This window comes from Cebus imitator, unplaced genomic scaffold (assembly GCF_001604975.1).
Source record: "Cebus imitator isolate Cc_AM_T3 unplaced genomic scaffold, Cebus_imitator-1.0 Scaffold355, whole genome shotgun sequence".
Taxonomy (NCBI): domain Eukaryota; kingdom Metazoa; phylum Chordata; class Mammalia; order Primates; family Cebidae; genus Cebus; species Cebus imitator.
In genome coordinates, this window is record NW_016107670.1 from 1,500,864 (window position 1) to 1,521,625 (window position 20,762).

Below are 20,762 nucleotides of genomic sequence, written 5' to 3' on the forward strand. Positions count from 1 at the left end.
GCACGATCTCGGCTCACCGCAACCTCCGCCTCCTGGGTTCAAGCAATTCTCCTGCCTCAGCCTCCCGAGTAGCTGGGACTACAGGCACGCACCATCATGCCCAGCTGATTTTTGTATTTTTAGTAGAGACGAGGTTTCACCTTGTTGACCAGGATGGTCTCGATCTCTTGACCTCGTGATCCACCCGCCTCGGCCTCCCAAAGTGCTGGGATTATAGGCGTGAGCCACCGCGCCCGGCCATTTTTGTGGTTATTTTAGAAATTGCATGTATTTTTTAATTTATCAAAGATTAAAATTAATTAGTTCTTTTATTCTTTCCCTCAGCTAATCCAAACACAATAGAACATTTTATATCCTATTTACATCCCTCCCAACATACATCTTTGCAACATCATTGTTGCTGGGTATTTACTTAAATGTGTTTGAATGCATATAAATATTACTGGATATTGTATTTTTCACTCTGGATTTATTTCACCTTTTTTTGTTATGAGAACACTTAAAATCCACTCTCAGCAAATTTCAAATATGCAATACAGTATTATTAACTATATTCACCATGCTGTACTTTAGATTTCCAGAACATATTCATCCATGTAACCGAATAAATATACCCTTTGACAACATATTCCCATTGCCCTCACTTCCCTCACCTGGTAACCAACACTTTTCTCTTTGCTTTTATGAGTTCCATTTTTTTAAGATTCTACATATAAATCAGATCATGCATGTCTTTCCGTGTCTGGCTTATTGTACTTAGTTAATGTCTTCCAGATTCATTTATGCTATTGCAAATAGCAGGATTTCCTTCCTCTTAAAGGCTGAATAATATTCTACTGTATATATATTCCACATTGTGTTTATTCATTCATCTATCCATGCATACTTAGGTTGTTTCCATATCTTGGCTCTTGTAAATAATGCTGCAATAAATATGAAGGTACAGATATCTCTTAATTATATTGATTTTAATTCCTTGGATAAACAGTAAGTCCTCACTTAATGTCATTGATAGGTTCTTGAAACAGCAACTTTAGGAGGAATGGCATGTAATGAAACCAATTTTACAATACGCGAATTGATATAAAGAAGAGTTAAATTCTTATAGTGTGTTTCTGGTCACAAAAACATCACTAAACCTCTGAGTAAGGACCGGAACACTTTTAATATTAAACATTGAAATAAATGTGAGCTATACATATATTTAAGAAAGATTAGTACAAACAAGATAATTATATACCTACTGATTCCAGTTCAGGGTTGTGGATCGCCAAGCCTATCATGCAGCTCAGGGCACCAGGCGGTAACCAGTCTTGACAAGGATGCCACCCCATTGCAGGGCAAACACACAAACACACCAATACTCATGCAGGCTGGCACTACATAGGCATATCTGTTCACCTAAACTAACAAGCACAGATTGGAGATGTTAGAAGAAACCAGAGTGCCTGGAGAAAACCCACACAGATAAGGGGAGAATCTGCAAACTCCTCACAGACAGTGGTCCAAGCTGGAAATTGACCTTTTTCCCCCATCAATGTTATAATGAAAAGATGTTGAACAAAGCAATGTTATTGGAGGAACTGCTCTGTACCTAGAAGTGAGATTGCTGGATTATATGCTAACTCTTAATAATGTTTTGTGGTTTTTTACTGTGCAGGTCTTGTACCTGGTCTTTTGTCACGTTTATTCCTAAGTATTTCAGTTTCCTATGCTATTGTAAATGGCATTTTAAATTTCAATTTTCTATTGTTTGTTGTTAGTCTGTAGAATGTATATTGATCTTATATCCTGAGACCTTGCCAAACCCACTTGTTTGTCTTATTATCTTTTGTTTTCCTGATAAATTTACTTAGATTTTCTACATAGGTAAACATGTCATCTACAAATAAAGACTATTTTTACTTCTTCCTTTTCAATCGAGTGCCATTTTATTTTTCTTGCCTAATCATGTTGTATAAAATCTGCAATAAAATGTTGAATAGAAGTAGTGTGAGGCAAATATCCATCTTCTTTCTCATCATGGGAAAATGTCTTCAATCTTCATTATAATGTTAGCTGTTGATCCACCTTAGAGACCCTTTACCAGGTAGATGTTCCTCTTCTTAGTTTGCTGAGAGTTCTTTCATTTAAATCAGGAATGGATGGTGAATTTGCCAAATTCTTTTCCTTTTTCCCTTATGTACTGAGACAATTAAATGGTGAATTGCACTGACTGCTTTTTTTTTTTTTTTAAGATAGAATCTTGCTTTGTTGCCCAGGCTAGAGTGCAGTGGCCCAATCTTGGCTCACTGCAACCTCCCCTCCCGAGTTCCAGCAAGTCTCTTGCCACAGCCTCCTGAGTAGATGGGATTATAGGTCCTCACTACCATGAAGGGCTAATTTTTGTATTTTTAGTAGAGATGGGGTTTCGCCATGTTGGCCATGGTTGGTCAGGTAGGTCTCAAACTCCTAACCTCAACTGATCTGCCTTCCTTGGCCTCCTAAAGTGCTGAGATTACAGGCGTGAGCCACGTGCCCAGCCATTGACTGCTTTTAAAATGTTAAACCAACGTTCCATTTCTGGGATAATTCTTACTTGGTCATGAAGTAGTAACTTCGTACATACTTTTTGAATTTGATTGCTAAAATTTTAAGAATTTTTGCATCTCTGTTTTAGAAGGATATTATCTGCAATTTTTAAAATGTTTTTGTCCAGTTTTATCAGGATAATCCTGACTTCATAGAATGAGTTCAAAGTATTTCTTTTTCTTTGATTTTTTTGGAATAGTTTTTGTAGATTTTGTTGTTATAGGTTTGAAGACAAACCCAGTCTTTTTAATTTCATCTTGGCTGGGAGCAGAAATAGTTTTTAAAATTTCTTTTGTTTTAAAAATCATTTATACATATACATAACCTAAAAATTCAAGTAGATCTTAAACAGGTATTTTAAATACAACTGGACATTATATTTATGTTGTTTTATACATTTATTCAGATATTTTATTTAGATATATTGACATATTTTTCCTTTCTATTCTTTATTCTTACATCTCCAAACTTATACCTAGAATAATTTTATCTCCACTTGAAAAATACCCTTTAGTGATTAATTTTATTTCTTTTAGTGAAAGTTTGCTGGTGATGAATTCTAATTTTTTTTTTGTTTTTGGTCCAAAGATATCTTTCTTTTACCTTCATTCTTGTAGTATATTTTGGCTGGAAAAGACATTCTAGCTTGGCAGTTATGTTAGCACTCTGAAGATACCATCCCAATGCCATCTATTTCCTTTGTTTCTATTGTGCCATCAACTGCAATCTAATGGTTGTTCCTTTGAAGAAAATTGTCTTTTTCATTGTTCTTGTTGATAAAAGTGTTTTCTTCTTTTTATCTTTTTCTTTTTCTTTAGCTTTGCTGAGGTGTTCCTGTGGCTGGATTTCTTTTGATTTTCTTTTATTCTTCCTTTAAAAAAAAAAAAAAAAGATTGGGTCTTTCTATCTTGTCCAGGCTGGTGTTAAACCCTAGGCTCAAGAAATCCTCCTGCCTTAGCCTGGCTTTCTTTGTATTTGTCCTGCTTCATAGGGCTTCTTGAATCTGAGCCTTTTTAAAAAAATAAACTTTTATTTTAGATCTAGGGGTACATAGGCAGATTTGTTACATGGGTGTATTACCATGAGGCTGAGGTTTGGGGAATAAATGATTCTGTCACTCAGGTACTGAGAATAGTACCCAGTAGGTAGTTTTTCAGCCCTTATCTCTCATCTACTCTCTAGTAGTCCCCAGTGTCTACTGTTTCTATCTTTGTGTCCATGTATAACCAATGCTAAGCTCCCACTTATAAAAGAAAATGTGGTATTTATTTTTCCATTCCTGCATTAATCTGCCTAGTATAATGGCTTTTAGCTGCATCTATGTTGCTGCAAAGGACATAATTTTCTTCTTTTTTATGTCTGCATAGTATTTCATGGTGTATATGTACCACATTTTCTTTATCCAATACCATTTTGGGGCACCTAAATTGATTCCATGTATTTGCTATTGAGAATAGTGCTGCAATACACGTCCAAGTGCATGTGTCTTTTTGGTAGAATTATTTAACTTTCTGTGGGTATATGCCAAGTGAGAGGATTGCTGCGTCAAATGATAGTTCTGTTTTAAGTTACTTAAGAAATCTCCAAACTGCTTTCCACAGTGGCTGAACTAATTTACATTTCCACCAACAGCATATAAGTGTTCCCTTTTCTTTGTAGCCTCACCAATGTCTGTTGTTTTTGACTTTTTAATAATAGCCATTCTGACATGTGTAAGATAGTATCTCACTGTGGTCTTAATTTGCATTTTCTGATGATTAGTGATGTGGAGCATTTTTTAAATTCATTTGTTGGCTGCCTGTATATCTTCTTTTGAGAAGTGTCTGTTCATGTCTTTTGCCCACTTTTTAATGAGGTTATTTGTTTTTCACATGTTGAATTGTTTAAGTTCCTTATAGATTCTGGATATTAGACCTTTGTCAGATGCATTGTTTGCAGATATTTTCTCCCATTCTTTAGATTGTTCATTTACTCTGTTGATAGTTTCTTTTGCCATGCAGAAGCTCTTTAGTTTAATTAGGTCCCACTTGTCAACTTTGTTTTTGTTACAATTGCTCTTGATGATGTAGTCATAAACTCCCTTGCAAGGCTAAAGTCCAGAATGGAATTTCCTCGGTTTTCTTCGAGGATTCTTATAGTTTGAGGTCTTACATTTAAATATTTAATCCATCTTAAGTTAATTTTTGTATGTGGTGAAAGGTAGGGGTCCAGTTTTATTCTTCTGCATATGGCTAGGCTGCTATCTCAGCATCATTTATTGACTTACTTTTGTCAGCTTACCAAAGATCGGACAGCTGTAGGTGTGTGGCTCTATTTCTGAGTTATCTATTCTGTTCCATTGGTCTACATGTCTGTTTTTGTACCAGTACCATGCTGTTTTGATTACTTAGCTTTACCGTATAGTTTGAAGTTGGGTAATATGATGATTCCAGTTTTGGGTCTTTTTGCTAAGGATTACTTTGACAATTTAAGCTCTTTTTTTGTTTCATGTAAATTTTCTAGTTCTGTGTAAAATGTTGGTAGTTTGACTGGAATAGTATTGAATCTATTGAGTGCTTTGAGCAGTATGGCCATTTTAACAATATTGATTCTTCTAGTCCATGAGATGGAATGTTTTTCCACTTGCTTGTGTCATCTATGATTGAATCTGAGTCTTTATGCCATTCATAAGTTTGGGAAAGTTCTGAGATACAACTTGTGTTCTATTCTTCTTCTCCTTTTCATTAAGGACTCAAGTTATGCTTTATTAGATTATGTCACTGCATCCTTTAGTCATTCATCCTCTCTTCTCTATTTTTTATTATTGTATCTCTCTGTGATTTATTATGGAAATTTTCTTCCACACTAACCAATTAATTAATTAATTATATATATATATATATTTTTTTTTTATTATTATTGCATTTTAGGTTTTGAAGTACATGTGAAGAACATGCAAGATTGTTGCATAGGTACATACATGGCAATGTGGTTTGCTGCCTTCCTCCCCATCATCTATATCTGGCGTTTCTCCCCATGTCATCCCTCCCCAACTCCCCACCGCACACTATCTCTCCCCTAGATCCCACTCACAGACCCCAATGTGTGATGCTCCCCTCTGTGTCCATGTGTTCTCATTGTTCAACACCTGCCTATGAATGAGAACATGCGGTGTTTGATTTTCTGTTCTTGTGTCAGTTTGCTGGGAACGATGGTTTCCAGATTCTTCCATGTCCCTACAAAGGACAAAAACTCATCATTTTTTATAGCTGTATAGTATTCCATGGTGTACAAATTCCATTTGACCCAGCAATCCCATTACTGGGTATATATCCAAAGGATTATAAATCGTTCTATTATAAGAACACATGCACCCGAATGTTCAGTGCAGCACTGTTTACAATAGCAAACACTTGGAACCAACCTAAATGTCCATCTATGATAGACTGGACAGGGAAAATGTGTCACATATACACCAATTTATTAATTCTTCCTTCAACTGTGTCCAATTCCCATTAAACAGTTTATCCAGTGAATTCTTGATATAGGTCTCTGTTAGTGCAATAAATTTTTTGTTATTCTTTTTTTGGTTTCCAAGTCTCTTCTGAAATTTTCAATTTTGTTTTTTAAACACAGATATTTAAAGCCTGTATTTGATAAATCCAATATATGAAACCCTTCCATTTCTCTTTGTATTATCTGTTGTTTCCTCAGAATTTTGTTCAAGATTTACTTTTTACAATCCTGCTTGATGCTATGTCCTAGGCATCAAATTTAAATTTTTGTTTATAGAAATAATCAGAGAACTATGACAATATTACCTTCTTCCAGAGAATATGTGTATTTGCTACTGTTAAGGCCCTGATATCTCCAGCTCTTCCAAAATAACACTGGGCTCTAGTATTCTGGCATCAAAGTAAGAGGCTTTCATAAAGACTATTTCCACCCCTCTTCTCTGCATGCTCTGGGCTAAGTACCATGAGGTTGGCAATTGTGTAGCACAGCCTCTCAGATATTCAAGTACACCTTCTGGACTAAGAAAATGTCTCCAAAGTAAAGATAACTCAAACACTGGGATTCCTTTCCAGGACCTCCATGCTGCCCTAGAATCTAGCCCAGTAGCTTGTCATAATCTGGTTAGCAATTTTATGTCTTTAGCAGATGTGTTTATATAAATATTTTATCCAGATACAGTTGTTGGTCAAGAAAGGCTTCAGTACAAATTATTTGTTTTGCCATTACTGCAATCAGAAGTTGGGAAACTTCCCCTTTTTCTGACATTTTCTCCATTAAAAATTTGAATTAAATGATATTTCTGTGATAATCAGCTTACTTTTTTCTGTCACTTATACATGTTCTCTTCTCTCTTCCTTTTCCATGATATTCTCCTTTTTACTGTGGTATGTCTAAATGTTTATTATTTTGTGGATTCAGTCTGATACTTTAATCTGGGTTTCATTGACTTCATTAGTTTTGAAGATTTCTTAGCCTTTATTTTTATTAGACATACATTGGAGCTTCTCACTCTAACCTCTATGTTTTTTAATCTATTTCAGAATTCCTATATTTTGATCTCCCTCTGCTGCATCCTAAATAAATTTCTCATTTCTATATGCTAGTCTACTTATTTTCTATTCAGCTATTTTTAAATTTGCTATTTGTTTTATCCATTGAGTTTTTAATTTCAGTGACTTTATTTTGTACACCTTTATTTTTTTAATTTCAGTGACTTTATTTTGTACATTTTTATTTGATCTTATTAAAAAACTATTATGCCCTTTTTGGTATTGTCTTGTGTTGACTTTGATAAAAATAGTCTCAAATCATTGTTTAAATGAATTATTCAACAGAATTATTAGATGGACTATGTCTTCATGTGTAAAGGATAAAGAAGAAAGTCTCAAGTTCTTCTGGACCTACTATAAATACCTCAAAGTAATTTACCAGTTTAGATGGTATTACTTAGGGAAAACACATATAAGAATACGTGGAAGATACATTGTAATATAACACAGCAATAATCTTCAAAGTTTGAATGTCTTAAAAGGCTTGTTTGTTTGAATAACACTTCCAAGGTTGTGTTATGGGATAGAACAGGATTATATACTTATACAAATCTCTATATGGGAAAGAAGAATCATACTGAGATGATTTTATAAATGTTCTTAATTTACCACATAATCAAACCTAAATGTAAGATAGAAAATTATATCTGTCCCTTTGTTATCTTGGAGGATGAAGGAGCATTTTATTCTGTCTTTCTGAGATTCCTTTCATAGGCATTTGGAAGGGGCTATGGTTTTAAGTCTAAGTGCTGGAACATTGACAATGAATGTGGAAGGAAGAACTTTTTTTCCCCACCCACACCACAGCCCAGGTTAAAGTGCTATGACCATGTTGCCTTCCCATCCAGGCATTCAGAGAACATATTTTTCTATTATATTCTTTAATGACTGTAAGCTATTCAGAGATGTTGCCTTTCAGTTCCTACCTCCTCTTCATGCACCCTGACTGCTCTCCTTGCTTGGCTCTTAAGCTATTTGGCTATCAAAGCTGAAAATTCTCAAGGTCAGCAACAGTTTGTTTATAAGCACAATTCTTAGTTTCTTCCTTGTTTTTTTTGGCTTCTGGAGATTTTCTTCCTTTCTTATCTATCCAAGTATGCATTAGATGGCTACTTATTATATTTGCATCTTTCATATTTAGTTGTGCTTTAGAAGAATAATTTTCACATTATCTAGCTTGGTATACTGAGTGAAATGGATTTTTTTTTTTTTCAATCAGAAGAGATAGAACAGTCATTTAAAGAAAAAAAAAACCTATGGAACCATAAATCTGCTAGATTTTAATGGCTCTTCATTTTGAGTTTGTATTTATTTTGTGAAGCTTTTTCTTATGAATAGCAATTGATATTAGAAGATGTTCTTACTTTCTTACATTAAAGATTTTTTTGCTTAACTCTTATGTACATACATAAATGCATGTATGTTGGAAGATCTTTTCTAATTCGAATCTGTTCTCTCTCACCTTTTTCTTTTGGACACTCTTAGTCAATTCACTGTTAAACATTACAAGATTATCTCAGTTTGTTATTTTTCCAATATAAAGTTTTATATTTTTATTTAGATAGTTTCACATTGAACCTAAATTCAAGCTAAAATCCACTCCTATTGAGACATTTTGGGATGTGCCTGGAGGAATAATTATGCATGGTCTATCAGGAGCATCTTTAAAGGATGGGATAGGATCTTCTTGGAAATAACTCTAAGTGAAGATAGCAGCAGTTAAGTAAATTTGGGTCTGTAATATGCTTTTGTTGTCAGAGATGAGGGTTAAACCGGACCACAACTGGCCATTTGCTATTGAGATTTGCTTTCTTACCCAGCATCCTTTCTCTCAAAGATGGCCTCTATTATAATGGCAGGAACAAAGTAGGCTGAAATTAATTAATAAAAAAGTGCTTAATTAATTAAAAGTCATTCTCCCTCATAGGGAGAGAAATTCCAGGGATAAGTGATTCATTTCTATAACTCACATGATAAAGAAAAATGCAAAAGGGAAGAGAGACATATTCTACCCACAGTGGCTTAGGGGCACTAATGAACCCAGAAAATATGTTATCGCTTGCATTTTTGAAGACTCCTGTATATTGCTCATGGCAGCAAACATTCCCAGGGGAGAGGGTAGCCAGGGAGATTTGACAGCAGCCAGGCCGCAGGGAAATATTGCAGCTTATTGACCACCAAGAGTGAGATTGTACCCTTGGCTCTAGTATCAGCTTTCTTACATTGTAAATAGTGGCAGCAAGGTGCTGTCAGATGACTTTATGGAAGCAAAAGCCCTGGTAAGAACCCTCGCTAAAAAGAATGAAACAGAGTGAATCAAGAAAGGGGTAGCAGATGAGACATCACAGAGATTGGCAATTGCCAGGGGCTATGGAGAACAGGGATAGAAAGAAACTTCTTAATAGATTAGGGGTTTTACTTTGGAGTGATGGAAATGTTTTGGAACTAGATAAGGGTAATGGCTGTAACAGTTTGAGAATGTACTAAATGCCACTGAGCTGCTCACTTTAACATGGTTAGTTTTATGTTATCCGAATTTCACTTCAATAAATTACTTTGAAAATATAAAAGAGAAGCAGAGAGACAGTCATTTAAGTATAACAACCCAAGACCTACCCCAAATAATGGATAATTTTTCAGTAGGGGATAGAGCCTTTGCAACATCAGAGATATTAAAAGCCTGAGAAACGGTTTTTATTATTTTGAAACTGACTCAATAGTGGATGCCCTGGGGAAAGATAAATTTCATACCATTTAAAATATTTTGCTTCCATGTTCTATTGTTTCAATTGAAATTCTTAGATATTGTGATGATATAAATAATGAATAGCATGTATTGGATTTGTCCTCAAGAGTATTCTAAAAGGGTAACTTTTGTATATATTTTTTGTTATTTATGATCATTTTCTGAAAAACTAAAGACAATTTCTCTTATGTTCTCCCTCATTTAAAGACTAAAACAAAGGTAGATATTTATTTATAAGATTAAAAAGTCATCTTTATTAACTTTGGGAAGAGTCTGGACAACATCCTGAGAATTAGAAACTGATTTCTCTCTGACGTCAGATTACTAGAGCTTTAAAGCAAGGAACATCAATGTAGAATATGAGATTTAAACATTTAAAAAACAAATTGTATATAAACATAGGAAATAAATAGTTTCCCTCAGGAGATAGTATCATGGTCTGTCCTAGACCCAGATTTCAAAGCCTCCCTCTAAACCATTGGGAGATAGTTCTCCTAGGATCTAACTTTCCTAGCCAAAAAAGTAATGGCACATTTCTTTCCCATGTATACTAATATGAAGACTGATTTCTTAAATAGATGGGTCATAAACACGTACTATCTCCTAAAAATATCTGCAAGCTCCAAACTAATTTTTCAAGAAAAAGGATCTCAACAGTTCAAAGTTTTGGAAAGGCTATGGTTCATTTAGTTTCACTTAGCATTAACAAGTTTATTTTCCATTTCCAAATAAGAAGTTAGGTCTTGAATTCAATCCCTCCAAACTGCAAAATTCTAAGAAGTACCCAGCTAATGCCCAAAATACTTTTGTCATTGTTGTTTTTTGGATTTTAAGAAGCATCTATGTTAATATATTCTACTTAGCTCTTCAGAAATGCAAATTGTTCATTCCTTACCACTTGACTCAAGTAGACTTTTCAGGAGAATTGAAATTGATGTTATGTAACTATTCTTAATTCAACTACCATTTGAGGTGATCTGATGACTGATCCTTTAGAAATGCTTTTTGTGTTTCTCCATATCTGAACTGTCACTGATGTGTGCATGGAAAAATTATTTTACTCTAATCAACATATAGAAAGTGGCTGGTGGAGTTCTCCTTCAAAAGTTTAAAATGGGAAATTCATAAAAGTGGGTTAATAAAATAATTCTTTCTAAATATAAATCAAGGACAGAAAAACCTTGGTGCCTCAGTCTCTTGCAGGCATTTGGCATAGAAAAGGCATTTCACTCAGTAAATCCATACTAAGTCCTCCGACATTCTGGATTCATACCAATGAAATATCCAGCAGCTGATGATTCTATTCCATGTGCCTGGCATCCTACACTCCAGTGTTTTCAATTGTTGGATTCAAGTTCATCCAAAATCAAACTTTCAAAGAACTATGTTAACTAAAACAGTAATGACGGCAACTGACAGTTACTTTAGCTACTGTGAACATGATTCTGCTCTAAGTGTTTTATAAGTCTATGTCCAAAGTATTATTATTTCTTCCATTCTACAGATGAGAACACTAAAGTTTGGTGAGGTCAATAATACCCCCAGAGTCCTCCTGCCCTCCTAACCATTCCCAATAAATTTAGTCCCTACTCCCTGTGACTGGCCACCCAGTACAGATATTTGATAATCTTATCTTGATATATCTCTTCATCTAGCTCCCACAAATAATCTGGCTCATCATTCTAGCACCATGTAAACTGAGGGAATGCCCTGCATCACTCAGCTTTGGACCAAATGTGGTGCAGAGGGAAGTACCTTGTATATGATAGAATCTTTCATCATTATTTTCACATTTTGAAAATTATTGACATTGATGTTAAAGAGAAGTACCTAGATTTGGGTATAGACCACCCAGTATCTATTCAGTGAAGTTTCCTGAGTAATAGTTCAACCTGAGTTGGCACAGATAGAATACTCACACTATAGTTTAGAAGCAAGACTCCCAACCAGCATACTAGGTCCAAAGAATATTTAGAAAGCCATTAATACAAGTTTTTCCTTAAGCAGTTTATTCATAAACTGCTTAAGAAAACAAGAGACCTGGTGAGAGGTTTTTTTTTGTTAATATTCAAGGCTATTTCCACAAAACTTTATATTTATTTGCCTTGTGAGACAAGGAGACCATGACCCTCTCACCTTGCCATTGTTCTTAATTTGTGGCAGGTTTTTTTTTTTTTTTTTTTTTTTTNGTTTTTTTTTTTTTCTTCTGAATTTGACGTTAATTTATTCCGTGATCACATTGCTATTCTGCCAACTTTGTTCTCATTGAATAACTAAATATATAGATGTTTTGGTAACTAGAAAAATATTTTATTTCCTTCTCTCATCTCCAGTGAAAGAGAGAGAAATTATGAGAATCATTCACAATTCAGTTTGAAAGTAGGAAGCCCCAAAGAATTTTTATGAACTTTTCTTTCAAGAAAATATCATTAATATTTGATTTGATCATCTCTACATTTGGAATTATATTCTTTACATCTCCGTTTAGTGTAGGTTAGGCTGTTGTTCTTCTGCTAGGTAGACAACCATTATTTCCTCTGAGGTAGAGACTGCTACTTTCCCACCAAAATCTATGATCCTCATCTTCCGTAGCAATGATATTGAGGCTGGCACATCACTGCACAGTACATTTCCAGAAGTTAGGCATGCCACTTCTTGGTTTGAGATTTTAGACATTGACTGTACCTCCTCCATGTTCTCTCCCTTTCCCACAGATAGGAAGATAGATGAGGTGGAAATTCATGTCTGATCATATAAATAGTGACGGTGCCAAGGATGTGGAAGGAATTTGGTCTATGAATGATCTCAAAGAATAAGGTTTTCCTGTAAACCTGGAGTGAATTCATATGGACCATTATGGGAGAAAGACATGGACTGCTCTGATCATTAGGCCACTGGATTTTGGACATCATTTCCAGTAGCTTAGTCTTGTCCTGACATATACATCTGATTTGTGAGTGGATAGCCCCATATAAAAGGGATTATAAAAGTCAATAGAATGACCTGGATAATCTAATAGCAAAATTCAACCTCTCATTATTTTGTTATTTTATCTTTTATATTTATGTCCACATGATGTTAACCTCTGTCAATTCATGGTAATTATGTGGCCTTCTATTCTAGTTTTTCCACTATGCTTTTCCACTGTGCTTGATCATTATAGTGATGAAGGATCTTTTCATTGTTGCATTAAAATATACATTTTTAAATGTCAGCAAAACTTTAGATTTTTTTTTTTTTTTGGCTTTCCCTAATCTCTTACTCCAGGATTGGCAAACAATTTCTATAAGGGTGAAAGTGTGAGATAAGTATTTTAGGCCTTATGGGCCATATGGTGTCTGTTGCAATTCCTCTCCACTGTTTAGAGCAAAAGTAGACATGGATTGTAGGTAAATGAATGAATGTGGCTGTGTTTCAATGAAACTTTATTTACAGAGACAGGCAGTGAGTTGGATTCAGTCTACAGGTTGTAATTTGCTGACCCATATCTTAATCTATGTACTAACATGAATACCATGGACAATTATTTCAAAGTTACCTTTATCTGTACCCTCAATTTTCTAGCCTATCGGAGTATTAACTCCATCAATCCTGATAGGCTTTTTATTAAAACTCTGTATTAATCTGCTTTCTTCATTTTTGTTGTCAACTTCTCAGTACTTCTGAAAAAGATATGCTGATTGGTATCATTTCACATTTTTAATTTTAATAATTCCTGGGCATTCAACACTAGTAATTTTTGCGCTCATCACTAGTCAACGCTTTCCTGCTTCTCTTCTAAACCTGCCATTTTGTCATAACAGATAATGGCAAACTGTTTTCTAAAGCAGTTGAACCAGTTTACACTTCAGAAAGCGGTGACTGAGATTCTCATTGTTTCACTTCCTTGCCAATACTTGATATTGCAGACTTCTGAATTTCTGCCAGTTTGATGGTAGTGCAACAGAGCCAATGACTTGCATGTTGCATTCTGAGGGATCCCACTTACATTATATGCATATGAGTCAATATGGGTGTATACTGCTCTCTGGAGTTGAGCAGTATACAAGTCATGCAGCTATATGCAGCAACCCTACTGTGAAGCCTATCTCAGTGTAGCTTTAATTTACAATTCCTTGACAATTAATGAGTTTGAGAATATTTTCACCTGTTTAATGGCTATTTCTGTTTATTCATCTGTACAGGTTCGTGATTTTTGCCATTTTTCAATTCTTCATATAGTTTGCATACTAACCCTTTGTCAGTTTTATGATGCAAATATTTCCCCCCAATTTTTGGCTTATAGTTCTACCCTTCTTAGGGTGTCTTTTGATGAACAGAAGTTTCTTATTTTTATGATGTGAATTATATCACTTTTCTTTATGATAAGTGCTTATTATGTATCTTTAAAAAAGTTATTTCTTGTTCTGAAGCCAGAAAATCTTACTTCTAGGTTATCTTCTAAAAATTTAAGTTTCACCTTTCACCTATAAGTTTTTTATTTGCCTGGAATCAGTTTTGTCTTTATATTGTTCTAACACAATTTATTGAATAGTTCCTCTGCTGTCCCTCTTTCATTCTGTCATAAATTAATTTTTAATACATATATTACTTTGTTTCTGTTTTCTTTATTTGATTGAACGCCATCTTTGTCCAAATATATACATTTAGTTTACATAGTATTATTTATTCCTACATATATTTTTACAACATTTGCTTACTGTTGGTCAGCTAAGCTTTTCTTAATATATTTGATATTATAGAGAATGATATAATGATTATTTAATGCATATATGTTTTTCCTCTGCTGAGTAATATCCTTAGGTTATAATCATAGGAATTGGAATATTGGGTGAGATTAAGGATATTTTATGGTTTTGACTATTATAAATTAAATATTGCCATACTCCATTCCAAATAATGATTTCACTTTAATATTTTAAGTTCCTGCTTCCAAGTTATTAGTAATGAAATGATATGTTAGCTGAATTTTAATTTAAATTTATTTGATTGCCTGTAAAGCTAAACAAGTTTCCATGAGTCTGTTTATTGTGCCTGTCTCTTCATAAGCGGGCCTCCAGCTCATTCCCTTTATACTGAAGTCTTAATGTTCACATGCAGATTTGAATGAGCTCTATTTAGGTTACAGATTTATACTAGATAGTATATAACTTGATTTTTAAAGAACCAAATTTATTTTAAGCACCTACCTAGCTTTCCTTTTTTTTTTTTTTTTTTTTTAATTTCATTATAAGGGACATGTCACTCAAGATTAATCTTGAGTTTTTTAATAGAGGCAAGGGAGGCTTTTTTTCAGCTGCATTTTGGCACAGACACGACATCATCTCTCTGAAACCACTATCACTTATACCTCTGGGAACTGGAGATTGAATTACTGCTCTGCTTGGAGTTACCCACAAAGACTGGCTTCAAAGATGAGGGTTTAAGTTTTATCCCATTCACAGCAGTGGCGGGCATGGAAGCAGAGCATAGTGAGTCATCCTCATCCTTTTGTGGGCACCCAGCTTAGCTGGTACTTCACATCTGACATTGCTCAGCTTTTAGGTGAAGGAACATCAAGTGCTATGTTAGTTAATTACACCAAGCTTAGAACCTGACTCTTGTAGTACCTGGGAAGAGACACACAGCCTTTACTTCTTCACACTGGCTATTCACCAGTATGCAATAAAACACAAAGACTTCTGTGGACTGAACCCCGAGAACTAAAAGATCTCATGCTCCTTTCACTCATTTTACCTAAGAATGCGACTCTTTCACTTTGTCTAGGTTTCATGGTGGAAAGTATTTTACAGATAACATCATGACCCTCCATTCTGCCTCTCCCCACCCTCATACAGCTAGTGAGTCTTTCTTATTCAGGATTCACATTTGGGATATAGCCTCTCTTCTTTAGTTATACTGTTATTACTCATCTGGATTACTTTAATTCCTCAGTACAGCTCTCTGCTTCCATTTTGTTTCTGACTTTTGCTTTTGATATTAATGAGAACATTTTCAACTACAAATACAGAAACTCAAACTATGCTAATAAAACAAAATTAAACCAACAGAACTTATTGAACCAAAGAATTGTAGTAAGAGAGTTGGCTTCAAATATAGCTGGATACAGGGGCTCAGATGATGCCATCAGGATTCTGTCTCTCTCTCTCCATCCTCAGCTCTGCTTTCTGACACTCTTGCTTATAATACTGTTTTACAATTATGATTACATATCTTTTCTCTCCTAGAGTTTGAGCAATTTGAAGGCAGAAATCATTTTTTAATGATTTCTCCACCAGATCCTGCACTATAGTTCCTAGCTAATGCCTGAACAAATACATGTTGATTAACTGAATGCATGCATGAAATAAGATCCCAGATTTTTATGTTAAAAGGTTGTTGAAGGTATGATGTTTCCAACCAAATGAATCTAGTTGCTCAAAAAGTAATTTGTGCTGAGGGACCTCATCTAATAATGTGGCTCAACAGGGTGGCAGAAACATGTTGGCACAGTAATTTATTTGCAATGCTGAAGACATTCTGCGGTTTGGAAGCATTTCCAAATAGTGGAGTGAAACATTATATAACAATCCAAGAGATTAGAGCCCTGAATAATGCAGTATATTAAAAGTATTTCCTTCTGGGACTTGGATCCCCTGGCTCCCATCCAGTACTCTGCATTTCTAACTACTTATATGTGAGCAGTTGCTTTAAGACTCACACATTTTAGATAATCCAGGATAGTATATGTTCATGAACTATATATTTGAATAAATTTTAATTTCTTGTATGATGTTTCCCTCTCATGAGTATCCACAAAATGGCTATTAGAGAACAGAAGACAACCATTTTAGTAAGACTCGATCTATTACGACCAAGCACATCCTGAAACTTTTTACTCTGTGGCCTCTTTCTCAGAGAAACTGTAGATTAATGCTTCATTTCCTTTTCTTTTTTTTCTTTTCCTTCCTTCCTTCCTTTTTTCTTTCCTTCTTTTCTTCCTCCCTTCTTTCTCTTTCTTTCTTTCTTTTTTTTTTTTTTTGGACATGGAGTCTTGCTCTGTAGCCCAGGCTGGAGTGCAGTGGTGTGATCTTGGCTCACTCTAACCTCTGCCTCCTGGGTCCCGGTTCAAGCAATTCTCTTACCTCAGCCTCCCAAGGAGCTGGGAGTATAGGCACTGCTTTCTTTTCTACTGACACCCTCAAGTCCTTATCAAAGAAGTGATTATTTTCACCAGACCGGGGTACAGGAGTCACAGAATTCTGGGGGACACTATTCACATATAAAACAATGTAGTCACATGAACTTCATTTGTGTTTACTAGGTTTTGATGTCTGTAAGTCAAGCTAGAAGTAGAATTTTGGTGCAAACAGCAACACCTACCACAAAAATGCTCTTATGGTTACCACCATAGCAAATATAAACAAGACTTCAGGTGTGTATACAAGGAGTATACCCTGTTGCAAAAGACCATACATAAGGGCCTTTTGTGTTGCAATGAGGTATAAATTTATGCAAATGCCATGGGAAAAAATAAAAGTGTACATTTTATTTTTGTGGGTTATATAACAGTGAGTATGAAAATTGGTTTATTATCTTTATCAGCAAATAATGCTGTCTCACTGTGCAAGAAATTAAAGGTCAAACTCTATCATATAGATTAAATCCAAAGAAAACTGTACTTTCCTCAGATGAAAGACATAGTCTGTGTCAAAAGATGCTGTATAAAGTCATATGCCCATTAGTGATTTTTATTTAATATGTTAAATTATCATCAAGATGATAGTAACATTCAGAACCCAATGAGATGCACCTAGTGGTGCCATCTATCAGAGATGTTACAGTTCAAGTGTGCTCTTTATTAACAGAATCATTCTTTTACACACACACACACACACACACATACACACACATTTATAAATAATATATATTCTAGACAAGTAGGTTTATCTTTCCCAAAGGTTTTAGGGTAGAAGATCTTAAGACTAGGAATTGCCTTAGAGATCATCTAGTTTCACTGTTTCATTTTGCAAGTTAAAGGAGTAATAAAGAAATATTCATTAGGTATTATAAACTACCTATAAAATGCTGGATACCAATTATTTAGGCCAAGTGGGAGCCTATTAATGATTTGCCAATGAATCCAGTCCCCCTGCAGTGATGATTTACCGTAATTATTGAACAGTTTTCCAAATGCCTTGTTTCTCATTTAGCGCTTTACATTTTTATGGCAGCTTCATGATTTTCAGAAATGTGAGTCAAATAGTTGGCAATTTAGTGGTGGTGGGGGCAATGATGAAATTGTCTATAGGTATCCAAATAGACAATATTTTAGGGCCCCACATTTCAGGGGTCCACTTTGAACTGTAGATTACTGTTTTCTTTTCTCTCTATATATTTATGGTCTTCACTCGAAAGATATTTTGTTCATTTTATTCTGCTTCATATCCTGAGCTAATCTGAAAGAAGATTCTGATCTACATTTTTGGCTCTTTAAAGAGTAGATTTCGTGATATAGTCTCAAGTGTTAGTTCTTTGATCTTATACCGAAGACTGCTACTCACAGAGGGAGTTATTGTGTATGCTGAGGTTTGGGGGAAAGTGTGCTTTGAATAACCCTACCTCTGTTCTATGTTACTGTTCAGATCTTTATCTCATGTCCCTTAGTATTTTGTAAAACCTTTTCAGCTGTTGCCAGCATTACTCGCTGATAGCTTAACTACATTAAGGGAGATGTGTTTATGAACAATGTAGAGTGTCTTTCATTCATCTTTGGGCTCTTCATGATAAACAACCGATTTTCTTAATAATTAACATGTTCTGAAAAGACATACTAAAAGATTATGCTGAAGGATTAAGGAAATGCTGACTCTCTCCAACAAAATCCAAAACCTCGAAAGATTTATCCCTGGAAGCAGAGTCTCCACAGGGACGTCCATGTTGAACAAAGTGACTCCGGACTTGTTCTCTTGAGCTTCTACTTTCCCATGGGTGCTTGTGATAGGGGAGAAAGTTCTTTCTAAATTTCATTTTATTTTTTCCGTAACATTAGGCATTCCTTTAAGTAAAACTAAGCCAGGCTAAATTTTCAGAGACTTTTGTATACAAAGAGCAAAAAGGAAATAAATACAGAAAAAACATGAGGGACTTTGTTTTAGTAAAAGATGTGTAGATCTCCTTCAGGGCTAGGAATTAGCCTTATTTCTCTAAATCCCTGACACTTAAGACAAATCTTGACACATAACAACTGTTTTATATCTTGAATTAATAATAAATACTCCAAAAACTAAAATATATGAGCACTTTGACAGAGTACACATGGTAATGTGTAAGTAGGTTCCTTAAGTTTCTAAACCGCTGCCCCAAAAGACTGAACTAATTTTATAACCCCTTTGCTTTACTTTCTTGTTTCCTAGGTCTGGCCTCTGGAGAAGTGGAGGTCACCATCTTAAAACCCTTGCCCTTCAATTGCCTCCTCGACACAGGCAAAGCGATAGTGAGGAGAGACGGATCCTATTCTGCTGCTCAAGGAGGTGCCAGGCTGTTGAACTGATAGATGACACCCAGAACGTCTCCTTCTCCACCAACCCATGCCCTACGGTGCAGGCAGGATCGTCTTTCAAAATACCACTCCATTCCTTTGCTTAAAACTCTTCAACAACTTACTATTACTTGTGGGCTAAAACACAAAATTCTTGACAAGGCTTACAGTTATCTTTTAAATGGCATAAATAAATGTATTTTTAATATGTCTTAAACAGTATTTTTCAACTGACAAATCAGAAAATCAGTCAAATTATTGTCAAACTAAAATGTAGTGCCGATTCAGTTAGTTGAGACCAGCATTTACAAAAATAAAATACAGTGGAATGTGTTAGTGCGTACTGCATGTAGAAAGAGTCAGTATTAGTCATGGACTTTAAAAAAATGATGCTTATATGACCACATATATTACAAGTATATCCTATATTAAATATGACATGATAAGTATCATATCTCATTATACATTACCTCAATATTTTCTAGAAGTTATGTAAGTTGCTGAATATATTATCTCTGGGTAATAACTGTCATGGGGATAGGCAACCTAAGTAGGTTTTTGAAAGTGAAGCAGCATGACTCATTCAAAGGAACACATTTCTAAGGGGGGAATGCTGGGGTTCTGTTATCAGCAGGGCATTCTGCCCAGCTATCTTTCCAAATCTGGCTGTCATAGCCAAAGTTGGAAAATGATTCGTTGGGTCCACAAATCTTACAGTGGGAGCTGTCAATGAAGAGAATTCTTATCAGGATTAAAGTTTCTGAGGGGCAGTCCCAAGTCCAGAATCTCAAACTCTGTTCCAGTCTTTACCCCAACCCACTTCATGATGATGGTGTAGGGGACCTACCTTTGTAAGTCATCTCCCTAGGCTCCTCTGTGATGTTTGAAAAACCTGCATTTTTCTCTATGGTTTAGGAGACTGTGAAACATAAACTATTTTTCTTAAGCCTATTGTAAGCCAGGTCAGTCGATTAAAAAAAAATGCTTTGAAAGAAAAAAATAAATCATCCCTAATTGAGGTGTCTTCTACGGTTACAAAATGGCTTAACAGACAACTTTTGGTTAATATATCATAGGAGTAACCAGAAATCAGATAATAATGTGCCTGGGAATGTTAGCCTCTTATTAAGAATTTTCCTCAAACGTGTTCCAAAAGAGTTAATTTGATTTTATGTACCTACAAAGGAGCACATTATTATATACAAAGTTTACCTGAATTTATGAAATACAAGCTAAATACGGGCAATGGGAAGCAAAAAGGGGAATAGTTAACTAAAATATGCCCCATAGAGACCAATCATTGAGATAATTACAAAAATTGTTGCAAAAATACAAAGATAATCCTTTTAAATGATTTTTCACAACCTGTTAACAGTTCCAA

At 35.0% G+C, this 20,762-nt stretch overlaps 1 protein-coding gene across 4 annotated transcripts in view; it reads right to left on the reverse strand.

The window, feature by feature from the left end:
• ALDH1A1 (aldehyde dehydrogenase 1 family member A1) overlaps positions 1-20,762 on the reverse strand; it is a 166,631-nt gene that overhangs the window by 59,484 nt on the left and 86,385 nt on the right. Inside the window, exon 2 of one of the 4 annotated variants that reach the window (XM_037730604.1) lies at positions 20,487-20,558. The exons of the other annotated variants lie outside the window; for them this stretch is intronic. The gene's annotated coding sequence lies outside the window, so the exon portion shown is untranslated. The remainder of the gene's footprint in view (positions 1-20,486; positions 20,559-20,762) is intronic. 4 annotated transcript variants of the gene reach the window in all.